Source organism: Schistocerca nitens, chromosome 8 (assembly GCF_023898315.1).
Source record: "Schistocerca nitens isolate TAMUIC-IGC-003100 chromosome 8, iqSchNite1.1, whole genome shotgun sequence".
Taxonomy (NCBI): domain Eukaryota; kingdom Metazoa; phylum Arthropoda; class Insecta; order Orthoptera; family Acrididae; genus Schistocerca; species Schistocerca nitens.
The window spans coordinates 143,209,554-143,224,767 of NC_064621.1; positions in this window are offsets into that span (position 1 = coordinate 143,209,554).

Here is a 15,214-nt window from a genome sequence, read left to right on the forward strand (position 1 = left end):
AAATGCAATATGTATGATATCTGTACAATGTTTAGTTTTTGTGCAATAAATAATTGAAAGTGTTCCTGGACTTTATGTACACCCTATATTTTAACAATATTACTGTATACATATTCTGGAGCTACATATACACACCTCAAGATGAAAATAAGTAGCCTAGCCAACTTCAGAATTATTATGAAATTAAGTTACCTATTTTTGATCTACATTTTTATCGTGCCAACTACATTTGTGAATTGCAACGTAAGAATATTTGCAGTAAAGAGCTCTATGTCTCCAGTTACAGGTTAGAAACCACACACTTTTACACAATGATCAAACCATAAAAGCAACACGAAAACAGTATTTCACAAACACATTACCCACTCAACAGTGTAGTACTTGTTGCTCAGGCATTATGTGGCTCCAGTGGGGTGGAGTAACAGACAACTTGTGCAGGTGCATCTTTAAAAGCTGTACTTTCAGTTGGTCATAACTCGGAAATTTGGGCCATAATTCTAATATTTTGAACTACACTGCTGATGTCTTGCAAGTATCATATTTTATAGACTGAAGTAATGGAAAATCCTGGATGGAATGTAACAATATTATGAAGAGCATTGTTCACTGGTTGGTTGGTTGGTTTTGGGTATAAAGGGACCAAACTACAGGATCATCAGTCCCTTTTTCCTGATGAAAGCAAGGCTCAAGGTACCAAAACACTTGACACCACACCTTAAAGAAGACATATGGAATGAACAAAAACTGGTGAAAACATAAACCACAAGGAAAAGTAGAAGAAGGTATTAAAACCATAGAGCATATGGTCTGGACTGGCTGATGACAATAATAAAAGAGGATGAGCCAGCCACATTGCAACATATAAAAATGTCCACCCCAAAAACACAAGGCGAGATGAACACATTTAGGGAAAAAATGACCACGAAGACAAACAAATGCAAAGAAAGTGTGACTGAGGTTGCCACCTTCCCTCCATTTTAACTCTGAGTGAAGGCTAAACGTTCACCCTTAGATGGTATGATAAAATCCCCCTCACAAATAAAACATAAAACTACCTTCAGTGTTGGGCAACAATGCTTCAACAGCAGATTTAGAGTGCTTGGAAAGTTAAAAGACCGCCACAGAGCAGCTAAAAGTGGGCAGTCCAGCAAGATGTGGATGACAGACATATGTGAGCCACAATGACACTGAGGTGGGTCCTCGTGACAGAGGTAGCCATGTGTTAGCGATGTATGGCCAAAATGGAGCCAGCAGAGAACCACAGAGTCCCTGCGAGAGGCTCACATGGAGGTCTTCTACACATTCTTAGTCTCGTTAAGGGCACACTGAATGGCATAATCTCAGTATGCACAACAAACTGTCTCCCAAACCTGAAAAACCTTGTGGCATAATAATGACTGCAGGTCAGTTCCAGGGATGCCGATCTCCAGAAGTGGTTTCTGTTTGGTCAGCCTGTCAGAAAGTTCATTTCCTGGGATTCCAACGTGGCCTGGGGTCCACACAAACAACAAGGAACGACTGGACTGTTCCAAGGTATAGATGGACTTCTGGATGGTGGCTACCAAAGGAAGGTGGGGGTAGCAATAGTCTATAGCTTGTAGGCTGCTCAAGATTCAGTATAGAGAAGAAACGACTCGCCAGGGCAATTTGGATGTGCTCAAGAGCACGAGAAATGGCGACCAGCTCTGCAGTCAAAGCACTGCAGCCATCTGGCAAGAAATGCTGTCCAATATATCCTTAATGAACATACGTAAAGTCAACATCACCACAACCCATGGAGCTGTCAGTGGAAACCCGGTACATGTCAAGTATCAAGAGGAAGTGACAGCAGATAGCTGCAGGGTTAACTGAGACTTTATGGCCCTGTGAAAAGTCCAGGAGAAGCTTTGGCCTCGATGTACACCATGGAGGTGTACATGAATGGACCTTGAGCATAGGTGGTAAAAGCAAGGATTTCACTTCAGACAGAAGAGCTCGGATGCGAACCACAATTTGAAGCCCTGACCTGGGCCTCTGATGCAGGAGATGAAACGCCATGGATGGGAAAAGGAGACTGTAATTTGGATGCTCCGGAGAACTATGAATGTATGCCATGTAACTGGCTAGCAGTTGTGCAAGCCTAACCTTCAATGGAGGGACTCTGGTCTGTTCACTGGACTCGTCCTGAAACTTCCTGTTGCCAGTCAAACGCCATAGTGGTGCACTGGGTCGAGTGAATGTACCGCTCAGGCCGCCATCAAACAATAAACCAGGCTACCATAGCAAAGACGGAATTGAATAAGGGCTCTGTAGAGATGCACCAGCGTAGAGCAATCTGCACTCCAGTTGGTGTTGCTCATGCAGCGATGACATTGAGGTGCTGCCAACACTTCCGCTTCAGCTAACAAAGATGAGGAAGCCACATAAATCGGATGTCGATATACAGTTGTAAGAATCGGTATGTCGCCATTAAAGTAAGTGAATCATCATTAACGTAAAGTTATGGTTCCAGATGAATGGTACAACGCCGACTGAAGTGTGTGACACCTGAATTCACAAATGAAAACTGGAAGCCGTGGGCTAGAGCCCATGACTGCGCCTTGTGAATGCTTCCTGTAGGTGCTACTCACCAACACCAGTACTAAAGGAGCAGTACGAAATGCAGAAGTCGTCTGCATATAGAGAAGGTAAGACCAATGGCCTGACAGCTGCTGCAATTTTGTTAATGGCCACTAAAAATAGAGATACACTCAATACAGAGCCCTGCAGGACCCCATTCTCCTGGATATGGGGGAAACAATGTGATGCACCAACTTGGACATGGTAAGAACAGAGCGATAGGAAATTTTGGATGAAAATCGGTAGCGGGCCCCAGAGACCCCACTCATTCAATGTGGCAAGGATATGATGTCGCCAGGTCGTGTCTTAAGCTTTTTGTAAATCAAAAAAGATGGCAACCAAGTGTTGGCGACTGTAAAAGGCTGTTCGGATGGCAGACTCGAGTGGAAACGAGATGATCAGTGGTAGAGTGACCCTGGCTGAAAATGCCCTGGCATGGAGCCAGTAGGCCAAATGACTTCAGGACTCAATACAACTGCCAACTTACCACACATTCTAAAGCTTACGAAGAAAGTTGGTGAGGCTAATGGGCCGATAGCTATCCACATCAAGTGGGTTTTTACCGGGTTTGAGCACTGGAATAATGGTGCTCTCCTGCCATTGCAATGGAAGGACGCCATCGCACCATATCCGGTTGAAGATGATGATATGTCGCTTGTAGTCGAATGAGAGATATTTGATCATCTGACTGTGGATCCGATCAGGTCCAGGAGCTGTGTCACTGCAATGTGCAAGGACGCGAACTCCACCCTGTGAATGGAGCATTATAGGGTTCAATGTGACATTCAGTGAACTAGAGGGCTTTCCTTTCCATCCGCCGTTTGAGGGTGCGAATTGCTGGGGGATAATTCTCTGACATGGAGGCTCAACCATAGTGATAAGTAAAGTGCTCGGCAATTGTGTTTGCATTGGTAGATAACAGGCGACTGACATTAATGCCAGTAACACCTATCGGGGTGTGGTACCCACAAACATAACTGATCTTCGTCCAGACTTGGGAAGGTGATGTATGGCACCCAATGGTCGACACGTACCTCTCCCAACACGCCATTTCTGTCTTTCTGTAAGCTTGCGAATGCGGGCAGGAGCCCTTTAAAAGCTATTAGCTGCTCTAGGGAAGGGTGCTGCTTATGTCGCTGCAGAGCTCGCCAACGCTCTTTAATGGCCTCAGCGATTTCCAGCGACCACCATGGTACTGACTTTCGTCGGGGGCACCCTAAAGAACAAGGGATCATGTTTTCCGCCACAGAAAAGATCATTCTAGTGACCTGCTCAACTACCATATCGATGGTACCATGTGAAGCAGTTTAAATGGTGACAGCAGAGGTGAAAGCTTCCCAGTCTGCCTTGTTTAAAGACCATCTTGGTAGATGTCTGGGGGAATGGCGCTGGTGGAGTGACAGGAAGATGGGAAGGTGGTCACTACCACACAGGTCATTGTGGGCTCTCCAGTAGACAGACGGGAGAAGTCCTGGGATGCAGAGAAATAAATCAGTGGTCAAGTAAGTGCCATGAGCCACACTGAAATGTATGGCAGGCCGAAGTATTTAAGAGGCAGAGGTCAAAATGAGACAGTAAAGTTTTGACATCTCTACCTCGGCCAGTAAGCACAGTGCCACCCCACAAGGGGTTACATACGTTAAAAACTCCCAAAACGAGGAAAGGTTTATGGAGTTGATGAATCAGTGCAGCCAATGCATTCAGGGGTACTGCATCATCTGGAAGAAGATATACATTGCAGACAGTTATTTCCTGTGTCATCCTTATCCTGACAACCACAGCTTCAAGAAGGGTTTGAAGGGGTACAGTTTCACTTCAGACTGAGTTCAGGACATAGACACAAACTCCACCTGACACACTATTATCGTCACTATGGTTCTTGGAATATCCCCCACAGCGACGAAGGGCAGGGGTCCGCATTGCTGAGAACCTGGAGGACAATGCAGAAAGCAGGTGTAAAACTAAAACTAAACAGTTGTCGTAGATCAGTCAGGTCGTGGAAAAAACCGCAGCTGCTCCACTGGAGAATGATGTTATCGTGACGCTGGGAAGGCATGAAGCATACAAGGAAGAAGGTTACACCTCAGGGTCACTTGCTGCCACCAATTGAGTATTTGCATCCATTCCTATTGTGGATGAGGCATCAGTGAGATACAAGTCCTCAGGAGACGCTGAGATCTCCACCTCATCCACAGGTGCAGAATTGGTGGGTAGTGGTGGTGTTGCGGCCACTGGAGGGTTCTTTTTATTAGCAGACTTATTTCTTTGTTTGCCCTCTCACTTCTCTTTAGGGGAATGCTGGGAGGACTTCTCTGAAGTAACTACACACATGGAGGAAGACCGTGAAGCTCTTTATCTAGCAGCTTTTGGCACCTTTAGCCACTGGCGAGTGTCCGCTGTGGCGTTAGTGGAGACCCTGGGAGAGAGGGCCCCAACAGACCTCTTCCGCATGAGACCAGCCGGAGGAGGCTGTGGCTTCTCTGGCTGGAGGGAGGGTACTGATATCCCCTGCATTTGGGGGGTCCTTTCTCCCAAAGTGGGTACTTGCGATGGTGATGGTAATGCAGCTGCAGCATATATGGATGTCAACCGAATGGGTTGTAATTGTTCAAATTTACGTTTAGCCTCTTGGTAAGTCAACTCTTCCAAGGTCTTTTACTCCATGATTTTCCACTCGTTTTGGAGTACTGTGCACACTGGCGAGCTGGGGAAGTGCTGCTCTCCGCAGCTGATAGAAGTGGGAGGAGGCGCATAGGAAGTAACTTGATGCAAAGGACGCCCGCAGTCTTGACATGTCCCATTGGAAATGCAGCTGGAAGACATGGGCCCAAGTTTCCAACACTTAAACCATACATCCCTCTCCCTATGTGGTGCTCTAACATCATAGCAGTAAATCATCCCCTTGACCTTCTCACACAATGAATCACCCTCAAAAGCCAAGATGAAGGCACCAGTAGCGACCATGTTGTCTTTGGGTCCCCTGTAAATGCACTGGACGGAATGAACACCCAGCCATTCTACATACGTGCAGAGCTTGTCGTCAGACTGCAAAATGAGGTAGCGATGGAAAGTAATCCCCTGGACCATGTTGAGGCTTTTATGGGGAGTCACCGAAACAGAAATATCACCCAGCCGATAACAAGATAGTCCAGGATTGGGTTGGGGATGCTGTCTGAATCGAGACTGCACCGCTTTTCATCTTGGACAGCACTGTCACTTCCCCAAACTTATCATCAAAGTGTTCGACAAAAAGTTGAGGCTTCATACATAGAAAGGAGTCCCTGTCCATTCTGCTACAGACTAAATACCGAGGCCAATATGGCTCGTTTCTTTCTGTAGCTGTACGACCCTCCCATGGTGTAGCAAGGGAGAGAAATGATTTAGGATCATATCTGCCAGCATTGTACTCGATCTTGCCCTTCTTAAGAGACTACTGGCGTCATACAGTCACCAGCAAGAGATGACTTAGTCCACTCCATTGTGGATCATCTGACCTGATGCCACCCACTCAGATCAGGGGCTCTCTCCATGGGCACCACCCAGGCACAGCAAAGGCCACCTGGCATGATGGCCATTGCCGGGAGTCCTGATGCTCCAGAAAGACAGGCATCTACTCCTTGGCATACATGGGGAGTTTACATCTCAGGCATCAGCAGTGTGATCACTTCGTTGTCAGGGGACTACCACCAAATGGGTACATGACGGGCTTATCACAAGGGACTGGCTACCATGCTGGATATTGGGCACAGAGAAATCCAATGATGTAATGGGGACTAAAGAGTACAGGAGACAATGGAAGAAGATGACATAGGCCGGAAAGTGTCCTTGTCCAAAAAGTTGAATTTGAGGTGGAGATGCAAAGCCATGACAAGTGGCCCAGGAGATCAAATCTAAGGGCACTATGGATAACTCATGCAACATGTAAGACATCCTTCCTCATCTGGCCCGCACTTCTGTAGAATTTGGAAAGTGGTACGTCAAACCATAAAATAGGACCTTATCGTATAGGGCCGAAAAGGGAGAGACTCCTTTTAGTCACCTCTTACAGCAGACAGGGACACCTCAAGCCTATTCTAACCCCCAGACCAGCAGAGAGAAGCAAAGTTGAGACTCACCATATTGCAGAGATGCTAAAACACAGATAGGCGCAACGAAAAGAGTGTCACAAATGAAACTTTTGGCCCATAAGTCTTTCATCAAAAATAGAACACACACACACACACACACACACACACACACACACGACTGCAGTCTCAGGCAACTGTACACACACTGAAAGCAGCAGCACCACTGCATGGTGGGAGTGGTGACTGGACAGCATTAGTGAGGAGGCTCAGATGGGGAGGGATAGTACGGTGGTGGTGACATACAGTACAGTGCTGCTGGCGAGCATGCAAGGATGAGGTGGAAAGAGGGTAGGGCAGCTACGTGCTGAGGTGGAAAGAGGGTAGGGCAGCTACGTGCTATCAGGTGGTTAGGTAGTGCACAGGGGAGAGGTGGGGAGGGGGGTACCAGAAAAGGAGAGAAGTAAAAAGACTGGGTGTGATGGTGGAATGAGGGCTGTATGGTGCTGGAATGGAACAGGAAGCTGGATGGGTGAAGACAATGACTAATGTAGATTGAGGCCAGGAGGGTTACATGATTGAAGGGAAAGTTCCCACCGTCACAATTCAGAAAAGCTGATGTTAGTGGGAAGTATTTATATGGCACAGACTGTGAAGCAGTCATTGAAATGAAGGATGTCATGTTTGGCAGCACTCTCAGCAACCAGATGGCATATTTTTCTCGGTGACCATTCATGTGAACAGATGGCTTGTTGGTTGTCACACCCACATAGAATGCAGTACAGTGGTTGCAGCTTAGCTTGTAGATCACATGACTGGTTTCACAGGTATCCCTGTCTTTGGTGGGAGAGGTGATGTTTGTGATGGTGGTGGGAGGATGTATGGGACAGGTCTTGTATCTAGGTCTATTGCAAGGGTATCAGCCATGAGGTAAGGGGTTGGGACCTGGGGTTGTGTAGGGATGGACAAGTAGATTGTGAAGCTTTTTGGGTAGTGGAATACCACTGTGGGAGGTGTGGGAAGGACAGTGGGCAGAGCATCTCTCACTTCAGGGCACAACAAGAGGTAGTCAAAACCCTGGTGGAGAATGTAATTCAGTTGCTCCAGTCCTGGGTGGTACTGAGTTACATGTGGAATGCTCCTCTGTGGCCAGACAATGGGAGACTGGAAAGATAAAGCATGAGAGATTTGTTTTTGTACAAGATTGGGAGGATACTTATAGTCTGCAAAATATACTGAGGGTCTCACTGAAGCCTTCACCGATTATAAGATGCTGCAAGCTATAAGGCACACTTTCATTTTTTTTACCACTTTTTAATAAGTAACATTTTTACAATTTTTAATATTAGATTGTAAAGCCAGGCTACAAAAAAATTCTTAATGTACAAAACCGAAATGACCTAAAGACCTCTGAATATGAAAATTTAACTTCTTCTTCTCCATCATGACCAATGTCTTCTTCATATAAGAGATGGTCTTCACTGCCTGCCAGAGCATTACTTATGCTGCAATTGTTGAAAGATTTGACCATAATGTTGTCTCTTACTCTAGTCCATGACTTTCTTCCACTGCCACACTTGTTTGACTGTAGGTCCTTTCAATGCTCTCTCTGGTGAGAGTCCTTGTCGGGTTTGGTCTGTAGCATGTCAACTGAATTTGGTCAGAAAATACACCAGAGCAGAAGTGAGCTGCAACAGTGCCAGCTTTGCAACGTCATTTGGTTGTGTTTTGCTGTGCAGCATGTAATACTCCCACCCACCTGCAGCTAAGTCAGTTGGGCGTGGTAGAGCAACAGTCAACACAGCAGTACATTAGCGGAAGGTCAGGAGCCTTTCCTCACCTGCCAACAGTCATGTTTAAAATATTTGCTTGAAGCCCTCAACGAACATAGTCTGGAATGTATAAACATTCAGCCATTCGTGCACTAAATAATTCTTGTCTCAATATCAGAGCCAACAACACCCAGAAGCCTGTGACACCCAGGGGACTGACATCCTAGAATGCAGTATGTGGTTTGCTGTTTGACCATTACACAAGATAGCAGTCAGCTCCCTCATGCCTCATAGCAGGCTCACTGGAGGAAGTTCATGGCCATTATCAGCTGCACCACTGTCACAGAGAGACTGCTGATAGCAACACTGAGTGACCCCATATTCAGTCTTGCTCCTTGCACTGTCAGCAATGCCAGATTTCTACTACTTCGCTTGAGAGACAATTCGAAGCCTCCTCCAAGCTGTTCCTGATGTACTATGGCTGAGGGCTGGAAAAATGGTTCAAATGGTTCTGAGCACTATGGGACTTAACATCTATAATCATCAGTCCCCTAGCACTTAGAACTACTTAAACCTAACTAACCTAAGGACATCACACAACACCCAGTCATCGCGAGGCAGAGAGAATCCCTGACCCCACAGGGAATCGAACCCGGGAACCCAGGCACGGGAAACGAGAACGCTACCGCACGACCACGAGCTGCGGACGAGGGCTGGGAAGAAGAAAGTAATTAAATCTATCTACAGTTGCCCTAACATCTCATTTAACTCTCCACATGTGACAATCCAAGGGTCATGCAACACTGATGTCAGAACTTCGCCTTCTTCTTAGATTAATGTTTGAACCTACACACTATGTTACAGTGAATAACAAACAAAAAAAAAAGAAAATTCTTATATTTTGGTCACAGAAAAGACATCTGACAGTCATGTATTTTATAAAGTAGATTTTATTGCAGATAGAGAACCTGTGCATTTTTCTACCCTTACAGGTAATGGAAGGTGTGGTTACTTAGTGACAGATGTGCACAGTGTAACCTCAAGGGTCACTAAGTGCAATGTATGAAATCACTTCTAGGAAAATGTTACGCAAGTAATCATCTGGGCCATATGGCCAGGCAGTGCTGTGACTCAATATGGCTCATGATTATATGTAAGAATTAAGTTAATGGATCTTGTCTCCTTGTCTTTGGTTCTTTTGAAGCTTTGTCCTTGACAACACCCACTTTGATAACTAACATTCAAGAGACACAAGGTGTGCTGTAACCAGAATCAGTATGCATACTGTTAGAATAGGTAGCACAATTACCAGCAGATAATAAAGAACTTTCTGTGTTGACAGTACCACAATCGTTAAACAGTGTAAATTTGTCAGACAAAAGCTTAATTTGCTCCTTGTCCTGGTAAAACAACTGACAATGATCAGGACTCCACCTTCAATATCTGGCTCAGATGCAAGTTTGGTCTAATGAAGTATTATTGACTGTTACAACTAGGACTAACAGGGGAAGTAAGAATATGTTTAGGGCATACAGGATCGCTGAAGGGAGCCACAACATTCGAAGAATTAAAGGAAGGGTTAATTCAAAGATATACAGATCAAAATAGTGCCAGACACTATAGGGAACAATTAGCAATAATAACTAAGAAAAATACAGAAACTGCAGAAGAATTTGTAGAGAGGATAAGGAAAATTTATGGACATACCTGAGCATTGGGGCAAGTTGGTGAAGTCAATGACATTATTTCACAAGAAGTAGAGCAGAGGGTCTTCGATGCTTTTTAAAGAGGGCTGCATGCAGAAATAACAGTACGTGTGTGTACAGGGTGTCCAAAAGATTTGCGCACAGCAGTGTGGTGACTACAGTGTGTGAGGAGATCAATTTGTCAACTGGAATGCAGGGCAAATGGAAAGTGTTTGCAGCTTATATAAAACATTTCAAGTTTGGACAAACAGGCCTTATAGGGACGACTTGTTGCCAGCCTCAGGGTGATGTGAGTAAAGTAAGAAAACATAACAGTTTTAAAAGTAGAGGAGCAGCGAGGAGTAAGGTATTTAACACTAGATGGGACCCCTGGTCCACCTATGGTGAATACCAGTAAGACTAGATGCTACAGAACTGTATGCAGATGTGGATGTGATAAGTACTGCATATGTTAAGAAGAGTAGTGGGATAAAAAAGGATTTCATGATATTATTGGGCACAGGGGAGCACGTTTCAGTATCAGTAGCCATGAATGATCTGGCGAAACGTAAGCAAATGGACCCACCACAGTACAGACTGCATGGAATGGGAATAAAGACGTCACACCATTAGGACGGTGGACATAGGCATCCACTTGCATACAGCTTAATTTAAACAATAACTAGAGATTGTGCCACACGCAATTGAGGGTTACAACATGATTGTGGGACTAGATTTCTTTTATCAGCATTGTGCCATAATTAACTTCCAGCTACATAGGGTGGAATGTGGCAGAAAAATGCTTCAGTTAGGTTAAAGTCATGGTAGATAGGTGGCAAGGAGAGTTTGTTGCAAAAGATGAACCAATTAAACCATGAATAACTATACTAAGACTTTATTTGCATAATTATTTATCTAAGGGTACTGGAAAATTACTTTGGGTCAGTGTTTAGTCTAGCTTGCCGGTAGGAATTCTGTGTGTGGTGGAACCATTAGAAGAGAATGAAGTATTAGATCAAGTGGGTTGTTTATTTAACAGACATATCATGCACATACCTATTTCTACGTATCATTTGTCACAGAGGGTATATGATTAACAAGCCAGTTGTTAATCATTAATATGAATATCTAGGAAGAAGAAGAATGGGATATGTGGGGTGTCAGACACGGAGAATTGCCAGACATCACTGACACTGTATGGGGAGCAACAGTGAAGCATGTAGAGGGAAGCAATATGGAACAGATGAAAAAACTACTTTAGGAATTCAATGGTGTATTTTTTTCCAAAATGACCATGATAAGGTATACATAGTATACAACACTGCATACCAATAGCAAATGAATCATCAGTCTACCACAAACCATATAGAACAGCTAGGTACTTGCATGCAATTTTGGTATTATTGATCGATCAACAGCTGAAAGATGGAATAACTGTAGAATGTAATGTTGATGGCTGGCAGGAATAGTTGTGACAAAAATATAGGTTTTGGTTTGATTACAGACACCTAAATACAAAAACCATAATGGATGCCTACTCTTTCCCATACATCACAAACTATGGATCATTTAGAGCTATGCTAATATTTTTCAACAATGGATTTGAAGAGTGATTATCACCAGATACAGCCTGCACCACAGAACTGACACAAAACAGCATTTCTGATACACTGGGGATGCTACCAAATTAGAAGTGTGCCATCCTCATTAAAAAATGCACCTGTAACATTTCAGAGATTGTTGGATGCAATACTCAGAAGTTTGAAACCATGGCAATGCTCTGTGTACCTTGATGACATAATCATCTATGGAAGTGATATCAAACAGCATATGCAGTGATTACGGGAAGTATTCCTAAGGTTAAAAGCAATCAAGTTAACAGTGAATACAGAAAAGTGTGATTTTGCGATGGATAGATAGCATACCTAGGACATATCACAAGATGGAGTTAAGACAGACCCAAGGTTAACTTGAGTGTATGTGAATTTCCTGTACCATAATGTGTAAAAGAGTCATTTTGGACATTTGTACTATTACCACTGGTTCATAAGAGGATGTGCGGATATTGCCAGAAGGTTGACACAATTGTTAAAAGAAGGGTACTAAGTTTGTGTGGTCAGAACAGTGCCAGCATGCTTTTGAGGAGTTAAAATAAGCTTTAACATTGAGTCCAATAGTGGCATTTCCAGATTTTAATAGCGAATTTATTTTATTATGTGATGCATAAAACCATGCACCAGGCTGTGTCTTATCGGAAGAGTTGGAATGTGTAGAACATCAAGCAGCTTAGCCACAAGGCAACTGAATTCTGCAGCATGAAATTATTCCACAATGGAGAATGGTATGTTAACCTTATTTATGGACACTCATATTTCAAATTTTATCTGTACGGTAAAACATTTAGAGTTATAACAGATCATGTGGCATTAAAATATTTGTAGGGGTTAAAGAATCCTTAACAATAGGTTGAAATGATGGGCAGCAAGACTAATCGAATTTGATTTTGAACTTATGCATAAAACTGAGAAGAAGCATGACAATGCAGATACTTGAAGTAGAAAAGCAGCAGTATTACATATTACTTAGAATATAAGGGAACTACAAACCCAAGTAGAAGTCTTTGCAACCATTTTAATAACTACTTCCGTATCAGTCTGTAGAAGATAGTGTTTCAGCTAGGTGTAAATTTGTTGCAAGAACAGTATTTAAAGGGTTTAAGGAAAGTAAAGAAGGAACAATCACTGAAGTTGAGGTTGGTATCAGAACTTGAGCACGGTGACTTGCCCTTAAATTTGGGGTACTCACAGCATCAGTGAGAACTGATGGAAGAAATTTCCATTTCCATTTCTGTAACAGTAACAGGGAAACAAGCACATCATGAGTGGTACATAATTAGTACATAACTCATCAAGTGGGGAATACTGAAGAAATCTGTATGAGTAAAAACTCAGCAACTGTTATTAACTGCAAAAGACAAAGGAATATATGTACAAATGGAGGAAGCAAAGTTACAAAAATGCCACCTAGAGAAAATCACAGTCTGCCACAGTATGGTAATAAGTTTGGGACAAAGGAAGAAAGAGAATGCAATTAAAAGTGGTCCACATGGGTTGTACTCTAGCTTTGACAAGATGGTAGTAACAGCTAGGTTTTTCAAGAAGTGGAGGGGTATATTAACGAAGGTAGAATGAAAGGTGAATGCTTCCTTATTAAATGTAACAGTGTGAAACATAATGGGGCAGAAGCCTGTCCCCCATGATTGCAGGGATAACTCACTTGAGTATTTCCCAGCCATATTTGTACTGACCAGAGGAGCCCATGGAAGTGCCACCTCCCTCAAATCTAACCAGCTTAAACTTTAGGGCCAGACCTAATGTAATGTATGAACACACTTCTGAACCAGCAGGAATGATCAATCTCCCTGAAAACTTTATTGCAGCATGTAAATTCACATTGTGAAAATCAGCACTGGAAAGAGACAACACAGACTATTGTTATACCAACCACCACAGCGGCACTTGCTCTGCTGAGCCTGTGTTCTTCTGGTACATTAAAGATAAAGAACATGACCCAGTTTGGAACCAGTCATAGTTCAGATTCCACTGGGTTGGATAACCCAAGCATAAAAGCAGCAGAATAAAGCAGAATGCACAGTGATATAGTATGAAATATAATCGATTGATTTTCACTTTTATGTCGAGAGTAGAGTGTTAGAAAAAACTGTGCGAGAAGCATAGTAATGAAATTAGTTCCATGGTGCTTGAGTTAAGGTGCAGGGCAAGGGGTCCTGTGGAAATTATAAGATTCAGCGAAAGGGTTAAGGTAACTAATTGTTAGAATGATACTTAAAGAGGCGAAATAAGGGCAGAAATACTAATCACCAGTAACTCTAGTGTACTGTGTAGTATAGTTTGGTCTATCTGAGAGACAGAGTCTTGATAAAAAGAAGGTGAATGTAGCACATCGACCATAGTTGGTAAAAAAGAACAGAAGTGAGTTGAAACAGAGCCGGCTGCAGATGGGTAAGAGTGTTATGCATTACCAAAGCAAAACACGGCTAACTTGCTTTGCAAAGCAGAGCCAGCTGGGCATAGTATAGCAACAGCCAATGCTGCAACATGCTAATGGAAAGACAGAAGCTTTTCATCAAACAGATGTAATCTGGACCACAGAAGTACTCAGTGATTTGTATACTACATGATTCTTGTCCCACTATCACAGCATACGCTACACGCCTGTGACACACAGAGTGAAATTCTGGAATGCAGCATGGGGTCCACCATTCGAACATGACAGGGCAGCCTGCCCTGAGTCACAAGCAAGCTGCCTTCACACTCTAGACATTGCCTTCTGTGAAGATGTGTCAGAGGTAGACATACAGCAGGTCTCCAACAATAAAGGCCACTCTGCCAAAGCCATCTGCACACAGATTACCTTGACACAACACATCCAGCACATGCTGCGAGCTCATATGCCACTTGCCACGCAGTACTAAGGCGGTCTGTTGTGACCTTACAGCCAAATAACAGTCCTCTCTTCTGAAGTCAAACGTGGTCGATCCAGCCCTGGACTTTGAGATACAGTTTCCATCTCTATGAACTGTCACCACATCCAAGAAAAAACACAACAATTCACACTAAGCCATCAGGCTGACTGTCCTGCTTCCTTTCTTTCTATGGCCCTCCACTGCCGAGTCTGGTAGGCATGTTCTCTGTGTCAAACTGCACTATCTGTAGCTGTGTACACAGCAATTGTGGATGTGGGGCTACCCAACAAACACTACCTCATTTCATACGTGCACTGACATCATTGGCATAGTTGTCACTTGACCAGAATGCCATCTTCCATGTAGAACACAATCGTGAGGGTATCTGATTGACAGCTTGTATGATTGTATCGGGAATTAAACACAGGACAAGGAAGTAGTTATTTATTGCTTGAATTCTGGATACCAATGTAGCTTTGGACATTTTGCATTCAGTTCTCAATTTGCACATGTAGTCTTCATTTTTTCAGTTCTTCCTTACTAACAAGCCAATCATGATGGTTCTTTCTGTTGGAGGAGGACCAAAATGCCACTCAGCTGCTCTGTTTC